The sequence below is a fragment of the Anolis carolinensis genome, chromosome 4, assembly GCF_035594765.1.
Source record: "Anolis carolinensis isolate JA03-04 chromosome 4, rAnoCar3.1.pri, whole genome shotgun sequence".
NCBI classification, from domain to species: Eukaryota; Metazoa; Chordata; class Lepidosauria; order Squamata; family Dactyloidae; genus Anolis; species Anolis carolinensis.
In genome coordinates, this window is record NC_085844.1 from 138,757,971 (window position 1) to 138,764,658 (window position 6,688).

Below are 6,688 nucleotides of genomic sequence, written 5' to 3' on the forward strand. Positions count from 1 at the left end.
ATACATTTCTAAATTCTTCAACTCTGCATTTGAAAAGTTGATCTTGAAAAACAGAGGACTTAAATGAGGGTGAGCACCAATTAAAAACGTGTTTTCACACTGCTTCCTCTTCCAGAAATAAAAGCTTTGAGACAGTGCATATTTATAATAATCCCATTTGCTTTTGCTAAGTTCATATCCCCCTTGCCTCTCACGCACTGATAAAAAACAATTGTTACTCTTACTACAGCTCACAACCAGCACCGGAATATACTTTTCATCCCATTTTCCTTTAAGAAACTTGCTTTAGCAAGGGATTACTATACATCTATTTTTGTTCTGCTTTAAATTCCTGCTCCCTCCAAAGTCAGCTCCCAGCTTGTTTAATAGACAGCACTAACAACTGCAGAACAAGGGAGGGAGGGAGGATCATAGAATCATAGAGTTGGGAAAGACTTCATGAGCCATCCAGTCCAACCCCCTGCCAAGAAGCAGGAAAATCGCATTCAGAGCACTCCCAACAGATGGCCATCCAGCCTCTGCTTTAAAAGCTTCCAAAGAAGGAGCCTCCACCACACTCCAGGGCAGAGAGAGAGTTCCACTGCCGAACAGCTCTCACAGTGAGGAAGTTCTTCCTGATGTTTAGGTGAAATCTTTTCTGTAGTTTGAAGCCATTGTTCTGTGTCCTTGTCTTCAGAGCAGAAGAAAACAAGCTTGCTACCTCCTCCCTATGACTTCCCCTCACATATTTATACACGACCATTGTGTTTCCTCTCAGCCTTCTCTCAGCCAACCAATTCTTTAAGCCGCTCCGCATAGAGCTTGTTCTCCAGACCCTTGATCCTTTTAGTAGCCCCCCCCCCCCCCCCGGACACATTCCAGCTTGTCAACATTTCCCTTCAATTGTGGTGCCCAGAATTGAACAAACTGTTCCAGGTATGGTCTGACGAAGGCAGAATAGCGAGGTAGCATGACTTCCCTGGATCTAGGCATTATACTCCTATTTATGCAGGCCAAAACCCAATTGGCTTTTTTTTGCCACCGCATGACATTGTTGGCTCATGTTTAACTTGTTGTCCTCAAGGACTCCCAAGATCTTTTTCACACACACTGCTTTCGATCCAGGAGTCCCCTATTCTGTATATTTGCATTTCATTTTTTCTGCCTAAGTGGAATATCTTAAACAGTACATAGAACTATATAAAACAGTGGACTGTAGGGAAAAGAATTGAAATGGGCATCTAAATATATTTCTTTTCCCCAGAGTTGCTGTTGTATGCTTTCATGACATTTCTAACTCAACGGCAACCTTTTCTTTGGAAGATTTCTTCATGGGGTGGGATTACCATTATCTTCTGCTAAGAGAGAGTGACTTGGCCAAGGTCATCCAGTGTCTCAATGGGGATTTGAACCCTATTCTTCCAGAGTTTTACTCCATTATTCCAACCCTTACACTATTGGCTGTCCTCTCGTAGTTACACATGTTTACAATGGTAATTATCTTTAATTTTTGGAATTAAAATTTAAGAGGCAGATGGCAGAGATGCTGAAGTATCTCCATGACAGTCAAAGCAAGTTATCTTTCACGAGTAAGTAGCACTGACTTATGTTTTACTGAACAGCACAGATCCATACAAATGCAGCCTTAAAATTATGAATACACAAAAGAATAAAAATACACAAAACAAGATCAAGCAACTGATTAAAACCATTTGCCTTATATATGTGTGTATAAGTCGACTTTGTGTATAAATCAAGGCCAGGTTGTGGGCCAAAATTAGGGATTTTGATATGACCAGTGGAAAAGTCAAGGATATAACTTTGGGGCTTACCCACAGGATCCATTCAGCAGAAAACTTAAAGTGCTAATACTGCCTTAGGGCCAGCCACCCCTGGCCACTGCTGCCATTTTCCCACCCAGGCATTGCAAAAAGTTGCTGGAGGAAGAAGAGGTTTGTGCTTTTTTTAAAGATTCTCTGAACATACAAAACTCCCAAGGGGAGAGCTTACTCCTTCAGTAAAGAACCTAAAATCAGTCCTAAATTTCCCCACTTCCTCCACTTTAACAGTAAAGCACCAAAGAGCCATTGCTGTGGCACAGAGAGCAGAGTGGATCGGGGCATTCTTCAGCCTCTCCCAACCTCATCTGTTCTCCCTGCACCAGTGGAGAGGCATCAAAGGCACCTCTGTGGAGAGATCACAGTAGACCTTTTTCTCTGCCCTAGTAGGGAAGCACCAAACTCCCAACATCTTTTTTTTAATCCACTAAAAGTGAAAAGATGCAATCAGAATCTGTGGTGCTGCTAGTGATCTGTAGTTTGCCATGGAGCAGAAGAAAAACAGCCAAGTAGAAATTCAGAATGATAGCTGTTTGCTCCATATTGTGTTCATGTGCCCCTAAAGCGCAGGAAATTCCAAGAAAGAATAGTCCTTGAATCTGGGCTGCCAAGAGCTACCCAATCTGGCATCCACTGATGTAAGGCCCAGGGCCATCCATAATAAAAAGAAGCAAACAAAGGGCAGCCACTTTAATATTTTGTATTGCTATTTAATAAGGGAGGATCCTAACAGATATGCTCAGGCACTCATGGAAAGCCAAGATAGCCTTCAGCTATTCTGGAAACTTTAAATGAAGAACATCTGGAAAGCTGACCAGACGATTTTATTCTCTTGCATGGACTGCAGGCTCTGAGGTAAAAGAAAACAAGGCTATGTTTCAGGGTATGGCATGCAATGCCTTCCAACTGGTAGCACTAGGAATCTATCTTCTGTAAGCATTAATGTAAAGACTTCTTGCTTTTTGATGTTATCTTTTGATTCTGCAATTTCAGCCAGCCATGTTTATAACTTATATTGCAATTGGTTTTGGTCAATCTACCAACAGACTGATTTCAAAGCTCTAGTTAGATCTTGGATCCCAAATTCGGTTACTTTGAAATTTAAATTTAATTGTCCTTAGTCTTGGTCTCCATGTGGCCAAAATGCAGGGTGGGAGATTGTTCTCTGCCTGCATTGAGATCCCTCAAGTCTACAAGATTAACAACATCTGATTCCAAACAAATGTGACTCCAACATCATCACTTTTATTTTCAACTGTACATTTTTTTAATCTTTTGCATGATGAAGAAGCCAGTGGAGCTCCTAAAGCTTGCATGAAATGTTTTGTGCCTTTTGGTTGGCTAATAAAGATAAAGCTGCTTTGTGGATATTGTTTTTATCTTGGGCTTTCTTTTTAGGAGAGAGAGAATAATTTGTCTATATGTGCAAATATGCTGTTTATTTTATATGCCCATTTAACCCCTTCCTCCCCATTTTGCTTCATAATAATAATAGCAACTTATTCTTCTAGCCTACCACTATCTCCCCAAAGAAACTCGGGACAGCTTACAAAAAGCACAAGATGCCTAAAAGCAAAACATGAAATAAAACACAATATAAAATACAATTGAATAAAACACATACGCATGTAATAATAGCAAAAACTCAGAATAAAACAATACTCAGTGGCAATAGCTAATGTAAACATGGCTAGGCTGTAAACAATAGGGCCAGGGAATGGGAATAAGTATAGAGTTGTAATCATAGGACGAGGGCATGGGATAAAGTGCAAGGCTGCATAACAAATTCACAGCTCAACTAGGGACTAGGTGTTCTCAAAAGCTTTTTGAATAACCAGGTCTTCCAAGTCTCTATGGAAGGAGGACAGTGTGGATGTTTGCCTGATCTCCCTGGGGAGGGCATTCCCAAGTCAGGGGCCACCACCAAGAAGGTCCTCTCCCTCGTCCCCACCACCCGTGCTTGAGACAGTGGCAGGACCTTGCTGGTTCATAGGGAGATGCAGTCACGAATATAGGCAGGACACAAACTGTTTAGGGCTTTATAGGTAATAACCTGCAATTTGAATTGGGACCGGAAACGTATCGGGAACCAGTGGAACTGCTTTAGTAGGGGGCATCGTGTGCTCCCTGTAGCTAGCTCCAGTTAGTACCCTGGCTGCTTTACACCAGTTGCAGCTTCCGAGCCGTCTTCAAAAGCTGCCCTACGTAGACTGCATTGCAGTAATCCAGTCTAGATGTAACTTAGGTGTGGGTCACATTGGCCAAATCAGGCTTTTTGAGGCACGGTTGCAGCTGGTGCACAAGCCACTGTCAACACTGAGCACAGGAGGACCCCCAGACTGCAGACCTGTGTCCTCAGGGGAGTGTAACCCTGTCAAGCACAGGTAACCAACCTATACCCCGATCGGCCTCATAAGCTTCCTTCTTACAATTTGGCCTTTTAATCCCCCTTTTAGCACTTGCCCCGCCAACCAGCAGCGATGGAGGACAATTGCAGACTGAATTTATTTAAACAGAGCAACTAGCTGCAGTCCTGTGCATTGTTGTTGTGTGCATTCAAGTCATTTCTGTTTTAGGGCAACCATAAAGCAACCCTATCTCAGGTTTGTTTTGTTTGTTTTTAAAATATTGTTGGAGATTGTCTTTTACTTCTTCTGATGTAGAGAGAATGAGTTGCCCAAAGCCACCTTGTAGTTTTTATGGCTGAACGGTGAGATTTGACCTGTTTAATAAGTAAACGCCTCTACTACGCAAAGGCAAGGACCGGTTTTTCAAGCTGCAGCAAGATTTTTCTTGATGCAACACAAAAGCCCCACCCATTGGCATTGGGAATCTGAGGACACCACCAGAAAAGGCAATTGTTACAGAGAGTACTTGTATTCCTTTGTTGAAACCAACCATCTTTGGGCATCATAAAGACACGCGATGACTATTTCATATATATCTAAGCTTTAATACAGAAATGGTTAGGAGCTGCATTTATCTTCTGAAGATCTTGAGCGGGGCTCAATCTCCTCAAGCAATTTTTTTGTCCTCATATAATTATCACAGAAAACATATTTGATATTTCATTTCATTTTGTTCTCTGTGTGTGTGAGAGAGAAAGAGAAAGCAAAAAGAGATTCTGCTGTCTTTATGGCAGGGGGTCAATGCACGACTCTTATTAGATTTGGATAATATTTCATGTACTGTATTTGATTATGTGGGCTTCAGGCTGCAAAAGATGAAGTATTTTGGCCACATCATGAGAAGACAGGAAAGCTTGGAAAAGATCATGACGCCGGGGAAAATTGAAGGAAAAAGGAAGAGATGCTGACCAAGAGCTAGATAGATGGATGGTATCCTTGAAAAGACTGGCTTGACCTTGAAGGAACTGGGGGTGGTAATGGCTGACAGGGAGCTCTGGTGTGGACTGGTCCATGAGGTCAAGAATAGTCAGAAATGACTGAGTGATTGAACAACAACAGACTGCAAAATCCATATTATGTCACAGTTATCCCAAACTCCAGTCTCCCTAGGCTTTTTAAAAAACTTCCATCCCCAGAAACTTCAGCTCCTTCGGCCAATGATCAGGGATTCTGGGAGCTGAAGTCCAAAACACATGGAAGATCAAATTATCAAGAAATGCCCCTTCCACCTCAAGTGGCATGAAAGGCAAACCTTGTCAAACCGCCTCAGTGCCCTCAAACCAGCTCAAGGCCAATACCTGGCTGCAGGGAGATGCGTTGCACTTTCACTGACCCACAAATGCAAAACCAAAGGGTGTATTTACACTGTTGAATTAATGCAGTTTGACACCACCTTAAATGACAAGGCTCAATGGACTCAAGGCAGTTTGTAGTTTTACAAGGGCTGTAGCTTTCCCTGGCAAAGAATGCTGCTGACCCATAAATTACAATCCCCATGATTCCATAGCAATGAGCCATGGCAGTAAAAGTGCCAAACTGGATTAATTTGACCCTATGACAGAGTCACTAGGGGCCTCTAGTGGCACAGTGTGTTGAAGCGCTGAGCTGCTGAACTTGTGGACCAAAAGGTCCCAGGTTCAAATCCCGGGAGTGGAATGAGTGCCCGCTGTTAGCCCCAGCTCCTGCCAATCTAGCAGTTCGAAAACATGCCAATGTGAGTAGATCAACAGGTACCGCTCTGGTGGGAAGGTAACAGCGCTCCATGCAGTCATGCCGGCCACATGACCTTGGAGATGTATATGGACAACGCCGGCTTTTCGACTTAGAAATGGAGATGAGCACCAACCCCCAGAGTCGGTTACTACTGGACTTAACGTCAGGGGAAACCTTTACCTTATGACAGAGTCAGCATTACTACATTCACTCAGCCTGAGTCAGCTGGATCACAATGGCACAAAAGCCCAGTACACTTGGCGCCATGGTCTCTGGCAGTGTTTCCGACTCTGGCGTTCCAGGTGTTTTGGACTTCAGCTCCCAGAAAGTCCGATATTAGCCAAAGCAATTGCGGATTGAGGGAGCTGGAGTCCAAAACACCTGGAGGAGTAGAGTTTGGGAAGCATTGGTTTATCTACGGTGACTTGGTGACATCATAGCTCTTGCCCCTTTCAAAGCGGCTGAGGGGGGAAAGGAAGGGGCCTGAGGCGGTTAGGAATGGTGGGAGTTGAAGTCCAAAACACCTGGAGGGGGGGCCAAGTAGGCCCAAGCCAGCCCACAGGCACCTTGGAAGCCTCTTCGCGCAGGGCGCCCTCCTTGTTCTAACAGCCTTAGATTCGCAGGCCTCTTGCTCTGGAACTCGGAAGGAGGCGTTCTGGCGTAACTCTCCGTCCTCTGTTTCTATTCCGTCTGTCTGTCGAACGCTCTGACGTAAAATCGGTGCTCCGCCCCTGATGACGCGGGCTCCTT